Below are 15,386 nucleotides of genomic sequence, written 5' to 3'. Positions count from 1 at the left end.
AGCCATAAAATATAGTTCGTGGCGCCATGCTTATAGGTTCACGACCAATAAAATATGGCTCAGAAAGCCATAATGTAGACGGTAAGTCTTTTTGGTTAAAAATTATGGATCTCCGAGTCATTTTTTATGGATCTCAGAGTCATACCTCTTTTTGAGTGTATATCTACGGTTCAAATCTAGTCATAATTTGTCATTAAGCCGGAAGGGGAAGAGAATGATTACCAAGCTCACGCCCTCGCTGAAGTGTTGCTGGAATTTTAATTAAAAAATATTATTTGAAAACTTTCTAAAATAGCTTAAATTAGTGTGTCATATGCACGGAATAAGAAAGTTTTGTTCTACCTTAAAAAAATTTAGCTTACACGCAACAGTAACATGTAATTTTTTGGAAGCGTTTGCAGTAAAGAGTCAAAGGCGCCTGAGACAACAAGTAAAAATACTTTGAAACCCCTGAAAACTCCCTTAAAATGAGCTACCTAATTTTATTATAGATAATTTTGGGTGATGTTTCCAGGAGTTTCAAAATGTTTGTACTGTTGTCTCAGGTGCTTTTGACACTTACCTGACAGCGCTTCTAAAAAATCACATGTTACCGTTGAATGTGAGCTAAGTTTTTCAAAGGTAGAAGAATTCTTTATATTTTCGCATAGTGCCCTCCCCAACCTTCTCTCTCCTCTGTAACTCTCGGTAACGATCGCGAAGGATCGAATGCACCTTATGTTACGTAATTTAAAGATGGTCCATTGCAGATGGGTAAAGAAATTTGTTAATGAGAAGGAATTAATTATTTTTCGCTGACTCGTAGGAGCCAATCGACTATCACCACACAGTTCTATAATAAGTTCAACTGACCAAAGCCATTCAACAGCTGCAGCTGTTAAATGGCTCATCACATAAAACATATATCTCTTTGTAAATTAGTTAAAGTCAAGGTAAACCGTTTTTATGGACACATGCAGCATTAGGGTGCGTCAAAAAAAATGAAAGTCTGAAATGTTCCGCTCCCCAGGCGGCAATCGATGACGTTTGGTAAAAAAGCATGTTTGCCAAAATTTGGGCCAATTTCAATCATTTTAAATGGTGCCAAAGGTCAATTTTGTGATGAAATTATGATATTTTGGTTTAGACCTCGATTTCGTACAAAAAACTCGATTTTACGCTGAAATCGTGCGTTTACGAGAAAAATGTCGAAGAACTCGACTTGTAGAGGATAAAATTTTACACTAGGAGGACGTCTTTGTAACCGATAAAAATCAAATTGAACTAGAAAAACTCAACTCGGTATTTATTTTTTTGGTCCTCAGAATTTCCGAGGTCTTACTAAGTAGAGATTTAAAAGACTCATTTTTCACGAAAATAAGTCGAAAGAGGGTATAAATGAACTGTAGGCAAGTGTTGAGGATGCAAATGTCATCAGAACTTCCTCAGTTTCAAAAAAAGTTCCAACTATTTTGCACAATCCTCCAAAAAGTGTACGACTCGAGAAGTTGGATCGTGCTATAATAGTAGGGGGAAAGTGCTGTTTGACCGGGAAAAATTGCGTAACAAACTTTCCCTATGTAATCGTCATCAGTAGGTCCCCCTGAACAACTTCCTAAAAGTTAAAAATGGCCTGACCCCGGAATATCCCTCAAAAAAGTTAAAATTGAAAATGGCGGCCGTAATAAGAGGGTCCGGGAAATTGGTATTTTAAATGCTTATTCTGTCTCATCATGTGAGGTAGCATTTCCTCTGTAATTTTGGTCGTAGATTTCATAAATGAATTTTGCAAGGCCTCTTCTGAGCTTACGTTTCTCTCGGTAGTCGTATGTTTCCTTTAATTTCCTTTATTAAATACATTTATAACATCAAATTTAAGTTTCTTGGCCATAAATACATGAAAATAAAGACACTTCACTTTCGTTGTTCCTTAGGTGAATATTTAAAAAAATGCAACCTCCTGCCTTTCACATTTGGCCGCCATCTTTGATTTGGAGCGCCCCCTTTGGCCGGAGGGCCTTGCAAAATTCATTTATGAAATCTACGACCAAAATTACATAGGAAATGATACCTCACATGATGAGACAGGATGAGCATTATAAAATACCGATTTCCCGGACCCTCTTATTACGGCCGCCATTTTCAATTTTAACTTTTTTGAGGGATATTCCGGGGTCAGGCCATTTTTAACTTTTAGGAAGTTGTTCAGGGGGACCTACTGATGACGATTACATAGGGAAAGTTTGTTACGCAATTTTTCCCGGTCAAACAGCACTTTCCCCCTACTATTATAGCACGATCCAACTTCTCGAGTCGTACACTTTTTGGAGGATTGTGCAAAATAGTTGGAACTTTTTTTGAAACTGAGGAAGTTCTGATGACATTTGCATCCTCAACACTTGCCTACAGTTCATTTATACCCTCTTTCGACTTATTTTCGTGAAAAATGAGTCTTTTAAATCTCTACTTAGTAAGACCTCGGAAATTCTGAGGACCAAAAAAATAAATACCGAGTTGAGTTTTTCTAGTTCAATTTGATTTTTATCGGTTACAAAGACGTCCTCCTAGTGTAAAATTTTATCCTCTACAAGTCGAGTTCTTCGACATTTTTCTCGTAAACGCACGATTTCAGCGTAAAATCGAGTTTTTTGTACGAAATCGAGGTCTAAACCAAAATATCATAATTTCATCACAAAATTGACCTTTGGCACCATTTAAAATGATTGAAATTGGCCCAAATTTTGGCAAACATGTTTTTTTACCAAACGTCATCGATTGCCGCCTGGGGAGCGGAACATTTCAGACTTTCATTTTTTTTGACGCACCCTAATGCAGCATGCATGCACTAACCTCCAGGAGCTTAATGTATGTCAGATCAGGGCTGGATTAAGGGGGTGGCCACATGGGCCGCGGCCCGGAAATCTAAGGGGCGGCAAAAATTTGCAATTTTTTTAAGAGTAGGTATAAAAGAAATTCGGATTTAGAAAAACAATTACAAACGAGAGAAGGCGACAAAATCTCTCATTTCCTGAGAGTATAGTAATTTCTAATTTTGTCGCCTCTTAGTGATACAAGAGACAGCACCTTTAATTAGTCGAGTTAAGAGAGAAACCAAACACGCAATTTGGCCTTGAACGGCGCGACGTACAGAGAAATGATGACGAGGACTTGAGATGAAAAGGAGAAGCCCTCGGCGCGGCGATCGACATGTAACACATATTAGCGCCTACAAGACTGCACGAATACTTCACGCATTGCATCAAGTGCGGTCATTGCGGTCAGCATGAAACGGATAGTGCCTACAACAATGCATGAATACTTCACGCTTTGCGCCAAACACAGTGCGGTCAGCGTGAAACGCATAGCGCCTACAAGACTGCGTGAATACTTCACGCATTGCGTCCAACACAGTGCATTCAGCAGCGGTCAGCGTGAAACGCATAGCGCCTACAAGACTGTCGGAATACTTCGCGCATTGCACCAAACACGGTGTGGTCTGCGCGGCACGGCGGCGGAAGTTAAAATCATTAATCCACATATCGACGGTGAAACTACCAAACCACGTATCTCGGTTTGCGACGTCGCAGACTTCCTGTCATACTTTATTTTTTAAATGAAAAACTGCTTAACATCCAGTCTTGAAAATTTCTGTGATTTTTCCTCTTTGTGCGGAGAAAATTCCGTGAAAATTTCAAGGAATGATATTGATTTGGTCTACTTCAAAAAAATAAAATGTGAGCGTAGATTTTTAAACACCGCAAATGAGATACGTGGTTTGGTAGTTTCACTGTCGATATATGTCAGTTCTTTCATAATTTTTTCGTTCATTTCTTATTATTGGAAGGCCTTGTCCACACAGAGTTAGGTTTACGAAACTTAACTTTCGCGCAAAGTTCCGTGAACTTTTGCTGGTCGTGTTGATAGGGCTTTCCCAAAAAATGTGTTCAACACGAGTAAATGCGTCTCATGTATCCTTCCCCCGCTGGCACGTTCACTTGATGGTTTTCATCGAGTTTCAAAACGAATGAAAAGGGGGCAGCAAAATACAGGCGGCCCATGGGCGGCAAGTAGGTGAATCTAGCCCTGTGTCAGATGTAAGGAGCTGTGCAGATTTAGAAATAGAGGCCCTATTTTGTACGAAATATTTCATACTAGAGAAGATGCCCCCTGGCCGCTAAGAGATCCAACCCCTACAAGAACCTCTTGACATTTACAATTGGTCATGGTACAATGTAAAGATATGAGGAGTTTGAGCTCTTCTGGGGACTAGTATATCAACCTATCACTTAAAAAGGAGAACATTTGGGGAAGCGCAGAGCTAATAGGCACCCTGTTGCCGCTATTCAGTATTACTGTCGAAAAATCGGCACGCACCATGCAGAGCTTTCGGCATGTTTACCAAATCGCGGCAGCAAGCCGAAAATCTCAGCTTTCGCTGCCGAGTTTTTTGGGATACGGACATTGCCAAAAAAAGTTTAACCATGTATGAGGATGATACCATTATTTGCAAAGCACAGCAATTTTTGGCTTTGTTAAATTAAATTCGATGTAATGACACAATTCCCCAGGTCGAAGATATAATGCTCATTGTGCGCACACTAACACATTCGCGCACGGCCTTTTTTCCCCGCAAGCTTGTAGACGCTGGTGCTTCGTCTTAATGTCTTTGCGTAACGTACAGAACACAGTCGTGTCGTGTTTTATTTGTTAAAAGGATGATTTGAACATTGGATTTCTGAGTGACTCCCGCCCATTCTTCCCACCAGCAGTTGGTCCGACAGAAAAGCTCCTGGAATTACGCTAATCGATTGCAACATTTCGAATGCATTGTAATACATTACGGCACATACTCTCGGCAGATCTTGGTACCGTCCAAGGACAAGGTTAAAACTTGGTGGGTGTCTTAGCATTGAATTTCTGCAGCTGTGATCAGCGTAATTAGGTAATTTGAATGAAAGTACGTTCGAAAGAGATCCCAATCCCACAGAGGGATGCCGAAAAAACCTGGCGTATAAACATACATAATACTCGCCAGAATCCGATGGTGCAAAAATGAAGAGGAACGTTACATTCACTGGGGAAAAAAGTCGCTTGGATCTAGAGTCCAGAATCTTGAAAACAATGACAAGAAAAAGCACTCTTGATTCAATCAGATTTTTGCTTGAATCAAAAAGAAATCCGCTTAAATTAAGAGGCTTGGTTCTCGATTTAAGCAAAAATCCGATTGAATCAAGAGTATTTTTTACTGTCAATTTTTTTAAGAGCCTGGACTCTAGATCCAAGCGACCTTTTTTTCCAGTGTTAGCGAATAAAATCAATGAAAAATAATCAGGAATGATATCAAATTAATTGAAACTGCCGGAAATGAGATTCACCTAGTTCTGCTGCATGTGAAATTCCCCTAAAATTGAACATCAGTATTCCATAGAGATTTTTATGTGGTTTTCGTCCATAGTCTTCTTTTTGAGTATCATTTTTTCAAAGCTCGTATCTGCTTTTATAAGTATCAACAATATTGTGTGTCCTGTGTCGCAGCGATGCACAATGGATCGAGTCAATAGGAGAGGTCGGACAAAAATTCTGAAACTTTAAATGCTCATAACTCCGTTTATACAAAACTTTAAGGTTCTAAAAGTGCTTTCATCGGTTTCCTCGTGAAGTTTTCTTTCAATAGCACCCCTCGAAATTTAAAAAGTGACGAAATAAACATCAAAATTTGCAGTTTTAGTCAAAAATTTCATGTCCGATCTCTCTGATTGACCCGATCCACTGTGCGATGGTAAAAAACGATGATACTGCCGGAGGAAATACTCTCTCTATTCTACTGTCTGTCAGTGGTGAGGCGAGGAGTATCAATTATCCATATTTCCCCATTTGAAGCTATGGTAAAGAATTGATTATAAAGGTGTTCGTTGGGAATACCCTGTTTATCGATCCTTTTCTATAGGTTTAAATGGCAGATCAATCGATATATCGCAAAGCACGCAACGCCACTGCTGTCTGAACTCCGCCTCTGTTTTCCCTCAGATTTCACGGCATGGGTCTTTACATCAACGGAAAGAAACCATGTTAACACTTCAGTAAAAGTTTTGGGCCTTTTCCGGCCCCACCTGGATTTTGCTAAATGTTTCATATTTTCAAAGTACTAGTCTTAGGTAGACTCTGTGCCAAATATTAGACCGAACGGAGCCCATGCAAGGGCGCAGCAGCGCCTCAAACCCAAAATCCTGGAATCGAAAAACAATTATTTTCGTCGACTTTTTCGACTGTTATCACTCTTCCAGCACATGATTCTTATGTATTTTTTTGCGTACTTTTCGTTTCTGGCCTTTTTAAAGGCCTCCGATAAATTTTAAGGGGCCTTATGGCCCATTGTTGCCATTTTTGGCCCATTTTTAGGGGTTTTTTTCCATTTAACACATTCAAAACTCAATTTAATCCAAAAACTGTGTACATTTTTGAAAAGTACGTAAAAAAATGAATAAAAAATGTTCAGTAAAATTTTTTCCTATGTTGCCAAATTTCCGAGAAAATTGGTCCCAAAGTGTCAAAAACGGCAAAAAATCGATAAATCGCCGCGTCTAAGGTTCAAGAAAGTGGAGTACATTTTTCATACTGTACCAGATAACAGCTCTTATCCATCCATACAACATACTAAAATATCATAGTTGTACCTGGATTCCCACGATGTGAAAATTGACCGAGATGTCGATTTTAGCGGCCTTTTTATACTTGAAGGCAGCTCTTTTGAATGTTTTTCGACCTTAGTCACCCTCTATGGGTGTGTACTATATGTATTTTTCTACGTACTTTTCATATCTGGCCATAAAAATGGCTTCCTGTGAATTTTAAAAGGCCTAACGGTCCATTGTTGCCAATTTTCACCAATTTTTAGGGGTTTTTTCAAGTTTACGTGTGTGAAACTTAATTTAATCTAGAAACCGTGTACAATTTCGGAAAGAACGTAAAAAAATACATAGGAATGTGATTTGTACCTTTTCCCTACGTTGCCAAATTTTCGAGAAAAATCGTCCTGAAGCGTCAAAAATGCCAAAAATTGGATTAATCATCACGTCGGAGGTTCCAGGAAGTGAATTTCAAGTTTTTTTTCACTACAAATAACGTATCGAAAATGGAAAATTGCAATGCATCTCAAGGAACATGTAATGGCGTAGATGAACGTGACAAAACGGGCCCTCAAGGTGCTTTTACTTTATCCTTCACTCCAGTTCACCTCTTTATTCCTGTAACCTCGAGATAATCCTTGGTTCTCAAGATGCTTGCTACAGGCCAAATATACCGAAGAACAGAAAATGCGTGGAGAAAGTGTCCCACGATCCACATGAATGTCATAATTCACTTCCTGGAACCTCCGACGTGATGATTAATCCAATTTTTGGCATTTTTGACGCTTCAGGACGATTTTTCTCGAAAATTTGGCAACGTAGGGAAAAGGTACAAATCACATTCCTATGTATTTTTTTACGTTCTTTCCGAAATTGTACACGGTTTCTAGATTAAATTAAGTTTCACACACGTAAACTTGAAAAAACCCCTAAAAATTGGTGAAAATTGGCAACAATGGACCGTTAGGCCTTTTAAAATTCACAGGAAGCCATTTTTATGGCCAGATATGAAAAGTACGTAGAAAAATACATATAGTACACACCCATAGAGGGTGACTAAGGTCGAAAAACATTCAAAAGAGCTGCCTTCAAGTATAAAAAGGCCGCTAAAATCGACATCTCGGTCAATTTTCACATCGTGGGAATCCAGGTACAACTATGATATTTTAGTATGTTGTATGGATGGATAAGAGCTGTTATCTGGTACAGTATGAAAAATGTACTCCACTTTCTTGAACCTTAGACGCGGCGATTTATCGATTTTTTGCCGTTTTTGACACTTTGGGACCAATTTTCTCGGAAATTTGGCAACATAGGAAAAAATTTTACTGAACATTTTTTATTCATTTTTTTACGTACTTTTCAAAAATGTACACAGTTTTTGGATTAAATTGAGTTTTGAATGTGTTAAATGGAAAAAAACCCCTAAAAATGGGCCAAAAATGGCAACAATGGGCCATAAGGCCCCTTAAAATTTATCGGAGGCCTTTAAAAAGGCCAGAAACGAAAAGTACGCAAAAAAATACATAAGAATCATGTGCTGGAAGAGTGATAACAGTCGAAAAAGTCGACGAAAATAATTGTTTTTCGATTCCAGGATTTTGGGTTTGAGGCGCTGCTGCGCCCTTGCATGGGCTCCGATCGGTCTAATATTTGGCACAGAGTCTACCTAAGACTAGTACTTTGAAAATATGAAACATTTAGCAAAATCCAGGTGGGGCCGGAAAAGGCCCAAAACGCAACTTTGTTGTATAGTTTCACACTTAAAAGATGAAGGATGGTAGAAGATTTTTAAAGTCGCTAAATGAGAAGCCTTGTTTTGTTTTTTTTAGTCACATCGATAATATCCTTATTGAATAGCATTCTCAGGTCGATATTTTTGTAAGGCAAAATATACGTTTTGTCTGACTATGAGAATCGCGCTAGCACAAGAAATTAGACATAATAATGTTTATTATGAATGTTTACGAAAACTTGACACCACTAAGTTTCAGCCGCATGAGTGTTTACACTTCCGAACTATTCGTTTCCTCGTGATGAGGATGTAACATCGATGAAAATATTAGTTTCACTGGAGAAGAGATGAAGCCGCACAAAAAAACTCGAGGGCTGGCAAAGTTCCAGTTGCCTCCATCCCTTTTCCATACTTTGTATTTTGAGAACCTGGAACTTGAGGTAGAGCCATGACACCTCTGAAATCTTGGCGCTCTTGGCTGTTGTTTGTTATTTCGATAAAGTTAACCCACAGGAGATGAACATGCGAAAATTACAGCCTCCATTACTTTCTTAATTTTAATATCTTAAGTTTTTTTGTGACCAATGTGTAAATTAACTTACGCATTTGGTAAATTAACACACGTTGAAAATTTAAGAAAAGAAAAATTATGAATGAGAAATTATCGCTCGTAATTAACATCTCAGTCGCTAAAAATTCGGCGTGTTCCCCAATTCCATAAGGAGAGACACGCAAAAATAGTGATAGCAAGTATGCTGAAATTGGGCAATTGAAATACTTTACTTGATTTGACAACGCTGCTGTCAAAAAATCCTGAACATGTTTAAATCTTTAGTGACTTCGAGGGGAAAGTTTTATAGGGGTACACCTACTTGCACCGAATGAAGTAAGTATACATTCCTTACAGTCAGAGAAAGTTTGATCAAGACATTTGGATCAGAAAACCATCATGTAGAAACTTATTTGAATTATATTTTTCCATCAAAAGTACCATTGCACCAAAAAGCCTCAGTAAGTGATGCTCGACATATAAAATGCCGAAATATGGCAAAAAATAATTATATTATGTGAAACAAGTTGTGTAACCAAGACATTAGAAATTGTTACGCCAAATAAAAGTTAAGAAATTTTAAATTTTGGAGTTCATGAAAAGTAGCTTCGAGGAACCGCTCCTATGAGACTTATTGTTACTTCTTCCTCACGCCTGCCCCCTAAAAATATTTGCTCCCAACTTGGCAAGGAGAGGTATCTGCAAGGGTCAAAATCGGCTCCATCCCAGAATCCCGAGGTTTTTTTATATTTTGCGGTTGACTATGGATATTATTTCAAACACCAGGATTCGGACGATACTCACATTTTACGGCCTCGAAAAAAAGGGCCAAACTTGGACCCGAAAATTAGCGTTTATCTCTTATCAAACTGTTATGCTGAACTCTATGGTGACAATTGATGATCCGTGACACCTTTGGGTACGTTATTAGCGGCCACGTGAGACAGAAAATATGCATCGAGTGTTGATCACTGAATAAACGCGAATTGCAGCCGATATTGGCCTTCGGCGTCCGGATCCGAATTTGGGCTTCGGTTTTGAGGTCAAAAAATGTGAGTGCCGCCAAAAGATGCGTCGTCATCTAAAAATGACAAATTCTTTGGATGCTCGTTTACTACTTGTATCAGGACGCCGACTTGACGAATAAATGAATTTGAGAAAACTGTGTACTCGGTCAGCAACAACATATTCAAAACTCATCAACTGGTATGCCTATGGACTCAGCATGCGGGACACAAAACTATCATAGGAGCTTTTCGTCGATGTTCGCATCAGGACTCAAAATTGAGCTTCCATTTTTAAGACTAAAAAACGAAAGTATCGCCCAAACACAAACGTCTTCGTTTTTCACTGTAACCTGTTGTGAAACCTCGGGATTCTGGGACGGAACTGACTTTTGCTCTCGCCTGTACCGGTACCCCTCATGTACATATTTTTTAATCCCCTTTTCAACATAAAATACCTCCAAGCCTCTGCCTAGAGGACTTTTGAAAACCGAAAAATGTTCAAAACTATCTTTTACTCACCGGAAATTTATCACAGAAAGTGGGATTCGTATCTTCACAAAAAAAAATCTCACCGATTCACGACGTAAATGTAATAGGTATGTGCTATGAAATGACCCGCGGCTCAGAAACACAGAGTACGGTTACCGAAATAAATAACACTGAAACTTCAATAGAGCCAGGTTGGCAAAAAACACAATTTGAGCGAATAACCTTGGAATTTCAACACGGGGATCTAAGAATCACTTCACTGTCGGTGACACATACGAAAAAGTTTCTCGAAAATTTAAAACGAACGGAGGCGCCAAAAGAGATAAAACCAAAAGGCTGGAGGATTGGTTAAAACGCGAACTCTCTCGAAAATCGAAGAAAAAACAATAAATCCAAAGTGCCCCAAGATAAGAAACCGGTCAATGTTGCAGGGTTCGTTCAAACGAAAATTTTTCAAAACTTTAAAGCGAACCAAAGCCGCGAGAGAAAGAGAACCGATCAAGGATTTGGGATTCGCTCGAGTGCCGAAATCCACGAGCACTTCCCGACCGAAGGTGAACTTCCAAAAGGCCGCATTCCAAAATCCGACGAGTGCGTTCCGTTCATCAACTTCCCGCGTGCCGCGTCCTGTCCGGCGGTTCCGCGGATGTCACGATCAAGTTCGCGATGGCGAAGAGCAGGAGCTGGCGCGGGTGGGCGAGGATGGTCCCCGATGGCGGGAACGAAAGGGGATCGAGGAGTCGAAGCCGAAGACACCGGGTTGCGTAACGCGGTAACGCGTTGAGTTGAGGATGGCGAGCGTGGCGCTTCTGAGCGGCCGCCGGTGACCGCCGCCGATTTAATGACGCGTTATCAATCCCGCGCCGATGATACCCGTGACGGTTCGTTAGTTGTCGCTACCGAAAATAACGCCTCACCTGCGCCGCGCCGCCGCACACTGGACCGAGTCTACAGGAACACTGAAAAAAATATCTCGGTGTATTTACTAAGAAAAGGGTAAAATTACCAAGAATTCAGGGTTCTATTTGATCCCAGTTTTTTTTTTGGTAAAATTACCATTTATGGAATTGGTAATTTTACCTAGAAATCTCGGTAAAATTTTTGAACTTCCTTGGTAATTTTATTGGACCTTGGTAAAAACGCCAATATTTTTTATCGACTGCGGTAGAATTACCGAGATAAAATGACAAAGTTACCGGGAATTGATTACCAATAAAAGTGGTATTCGTATCTGAAAAAAGCAGTAAAAATACCGGTTTTTAGGTAAGCTTACCGGTCTGTCTTTGTAAAATTACCAATGGTTGGTAAAAAAAGTGAGATGATAAAGGTACCAACGGACCGTGGTAAAAACGCCGAGAATTTTTTTTCAGTGAAAGGTCGGACAAAATTTGGAAACTTTGAAAGCCTATAACTCCGTTTATACAAACGTTTAAGGTTCTAAAAGTGGTTTCATTGGTTTCCTCGCGAAATTCTCCTTTAGAAGTACCCCTAAAACTTTAAAATGTGACGAATGAAACATCATATTTTGCATTTTAAGTTAAAAATTTTATGTCCGACCTCTCTAATTGACTCGGTCCACTGTGCGCCGTGTGATGAGGCTGGGGTCGGACCGATGCAGCCGTGCTGCTAAGGAAAAACGCCGTATGAACATTCGAGAGACACATTTCCTCCGGTAAAATGATGATTCTTGAGGAAAGAAATGAACATTTTTCCTTGAAATTTTCAGGATATTCAGGTAAAATTGCGCAGTAAATTTTCAGAAAACTTGGAAGAGAAACATTCATAAATTCACTAGGAAATTCAAATTTCATCTAGGGCAATTTGACAACGCCTAAAGGTTCATACGACGTTCTTCCTTAGCACGGCAGGATGGCTGTGTCCGATGGATGCGCGACGGAGAGGACGGCTCTCACAATCAGTGGATCGAGTCAATAGGAGAGGTCGAACAAAATTTGGAAACTTTAAACGCTTATAACTCCATTTTTACAAAAATTTCAGGTTCTAAAAGTGGTTTCATTGGTTTCCTCGTGAAATTTCCCTCTGCCAACACCCCTTAACATGTAAAATGTGACGAATTGAACATCAAAATTTGCAGTTTTAGTCAAAAATGTCATGTCCGATCTCTCTGATTGGCTCGGATCCATTGTGCGGCCGTGCTGAGAAAGAGCGCCGTATGAACTTTCGAGAGTTGCCGAATTTCCTCACATAAAATTTCAATTTTTGAGGAGAGTTTTCGATATTTTCTCTTAAAATTTCCAGGTAATTTAGATCTGATTACCGAACAAATTCTTGAACAAATTCGAAGGAAAATATTCACGAGTTTCCCTGAAGATTATTATTTTATCAGAGGAAATTTGGCATCGTCTGAAGGCCCTGCCGCTTTAACTATAACATTACCTAAAGACCAAAATTGGCGACTGTTGGAAGTCTTTGAGAGGATCTGGATTGTATTTCACTTGGTAGTCTGTATTTGTCGGAATCATAGCAGTCACTGGTAGCTCGCTAACTATCAGTGACAAATAGAAAAAAATGAATATTTAGAAATGCAACATCAAGATGAGAGTACTACTCACTATGCCATGAATTGAAATAGTCGTTTTTATCGCAATAAATACATGGTAGCAATTGATAAACTCGCATGTGCGTGTATCGAAATCAGAGACCCAAGTTGAGCTTGGGTCGGATAGGCAACTAAACTAACTGCGTGACAGTGCGTGCAGTGTCACGGAGAAATGCAGGCGCTCCAAGGTGAGATCGTGGTTCCAAAGGCCTTTGCCGATAAAAATTTCATCTCACCGGGTTGTATAATGTGGAGTGGAATCTATTATTATCGTGAAATGCTATAATACGGTGTGAAATCCGTCCGATGATTTTACACCACCTTCATATCACTTAAGTTACTTGTCAGTTATGTATATATGCTCCGGAATTCATGTGATTCCAATATTTTCTAACTGTGTAAGGGAAGGGTGCTTATTGCAAAGTTTTCAACTTAACCATCTGTTGCACTCTTTGGCTGCATTGCCAGAGGGTTGATAGGGAGAGGAGTTTTTTTTTTTTTTTTTTTTTTTTTTTTTTTTTTTTTTTTTTATGTGAAATTTTAAAAACATATTGAATGTGTTTCATTACGTTGTCTAATAGCAGGTAAAATTCACGGTGCAATCAGCAACTAAATCTCGAATCAACATCGCACGGCGACACCTGTACGTTCTCTCGGCATGCATTTCCAGTCGCTGTCTCTGATTCTTCATGCAGTAATCGAGACACCTGCTAAACTAGCACGAATCGGCGATACTAAAAAAAGACAGATTGACCACAAGACAAGACGGCTGTAGCCAGATGCACCCTCAAAGTTGGTGGAAATTATGTGTAAATTAGAGGACGCGATAGAATTTATTAAAATGCGGTATTAAATCATCGGCTGCGATCAGATCCAAATTAAGTCCTCAAATCATGTTTACCTGGTAATCTATTTAATTTCAATCTCTGTAATTTGCCATTTACGTATTCCATCATTGTAACTTTTCCACACAAAAGTGCCCTCTCGACCTTGTACTCGTAATCTTACGAACAAATGCTAAAAGACGAATTGGACTGCATTTTGCAATTTGGAACTATAAACTCTGGCTCTTCTGGAAAAACACTTATGTGCATAGGGAAACTAATGGCTCATACGTTGTTTTTAAACCGGGCTAGAATTTATAGTTCCAAATTGCAAAATATAGTCAAATTGTAAAGAGTCGGCGCATCTTACTGTATTATGTGTTATGGATATGTAATACTCAATAAAAAAAATTAAAAAAAAAAAAAAAAATTAAAAGTTTGTGGCGGTTGACGATTGGAATCAATTAAAAAGGTACCTCCATTATTAAAGTAAAAAAAATGTATTTTTGATTACGACGTTGCAACTCCCTCCTTCGACTTTTTGTAGAAATAAAATCATCCAATGGCTCTGATTGAAATTTTTTGTGAATTGTCTTCATCTATTAATAAATATTTGCAGAAAAATTAAGGGTGATATCTTGGCTGTATTTCCTTCAAAAAAGGAACAAAAGCGGAAGGTGTTAAACATCACGTATTTTTCGACTTACCCATCGATTTTTATAACTATACACATCTTGATTGTCCTGTCTGGAACATATTATACTGCGATCTACCGCGTCGGCGCGTGAATTACTCTCTAGGTACCGCAACTAATTTCAAGATCAAAACGAGGTCACAATCAAATTTGGCACTATCTTCACTCCGCTTTGTGTCAGTTTGATTTTCTTCCCCTCATTCCTGCAACTCATTGTTGACAATGTCCTACCTCAAGGTATACAGTGTTTAACCTAACAATACCACTTGAACCTGAACGATAAAACATTCATAACATCCTAACAAAAGAAATATTTATTGCATATTCACGATTGTGTAATTATAAGGCGAATTTAGCGGAATAATTAAGGTGGATGAAGGAGCTTTGGCGCAATTTATTCTAATAGATTGCACATTTAACTTATCCGGGGGATTTTTTTGGGAAATTTAAAAGTGTTTTTAGAACATTCTGAATTTGAGCTCTCCACTGTCTTTGGAAAATATCGGTATCTATTTTTACTAAAACTTTGAAAAACTTCCAATAAAAGTTGCACAAATTCATAATTTTTTGTATATTTTTTCTGGGGGAAAATGTAAAAACTCTACAACACTTTATAGTTTTTAGTTCCTGGGTAACTTTACCACGTCTTTACTCTACGTGTCCTCTATAAAAATATTGCATCCCATGAAATTCGCCTCTTCTTCTCTCTCTGTAATGAATTAATCGACCTAATTAAGTCTTGTTGTCGAAAATAGCTGCACTTCACTTACAAGTGCACCGACTTTCATGATTTTTAGGAGGTTACACGCGACTTCTTCCTGCCGAGTACTGTTCGTGCTTTTACAGTTCGACGGTGATACTCGAGGGAGGCGTGTTTTGTTAGTAGTTATATAAAATCTCCACCTGCACTTTGTTTTTTCGA

General features: G+C 38.9%; 1 protein-coding gene across 1 annotated transcript in view; it reads right to left on the bottom strand.

Annotated features, from left to right (window-relative positions):
• LOC109032737 (sodium-coupled monocarboxylate transporter 2) overlaps window positions 1–11,225 on the bottom strand; it is a 29,670-nt gene extending 18,445 nt beyond the window's left edge. Inside the window, exon 1 of the mRNA XM_019045015.2 lies at window positions 10,417–11,225. The gene's annotated coding sequence lies outside the window, so the exon portion shown is untranslated. The remainder of the gene's footprint in view (window positions 1–10,416) is intronic.
• Between the last annotated feature and the right edge of the window lie 4,161 nt (window positions 11,226–15,386).

This window comes from Bemisia tabaci, chromosome 5 (assembly GCF_918797505.1).
Source record: "Bemisia tabaci chromosome 5, PGI_BMITA_v3".
Classification (NCBI taxonomy): Eukaryota; Metazoa; Arthropoda; class Insecta; order Hemiptera; family Aleyrodidae; genus Bemisia; species Bemisia tabaci.
This window is presented reverse-complemented; position numbering and strand designations above follow the sequence as displayed.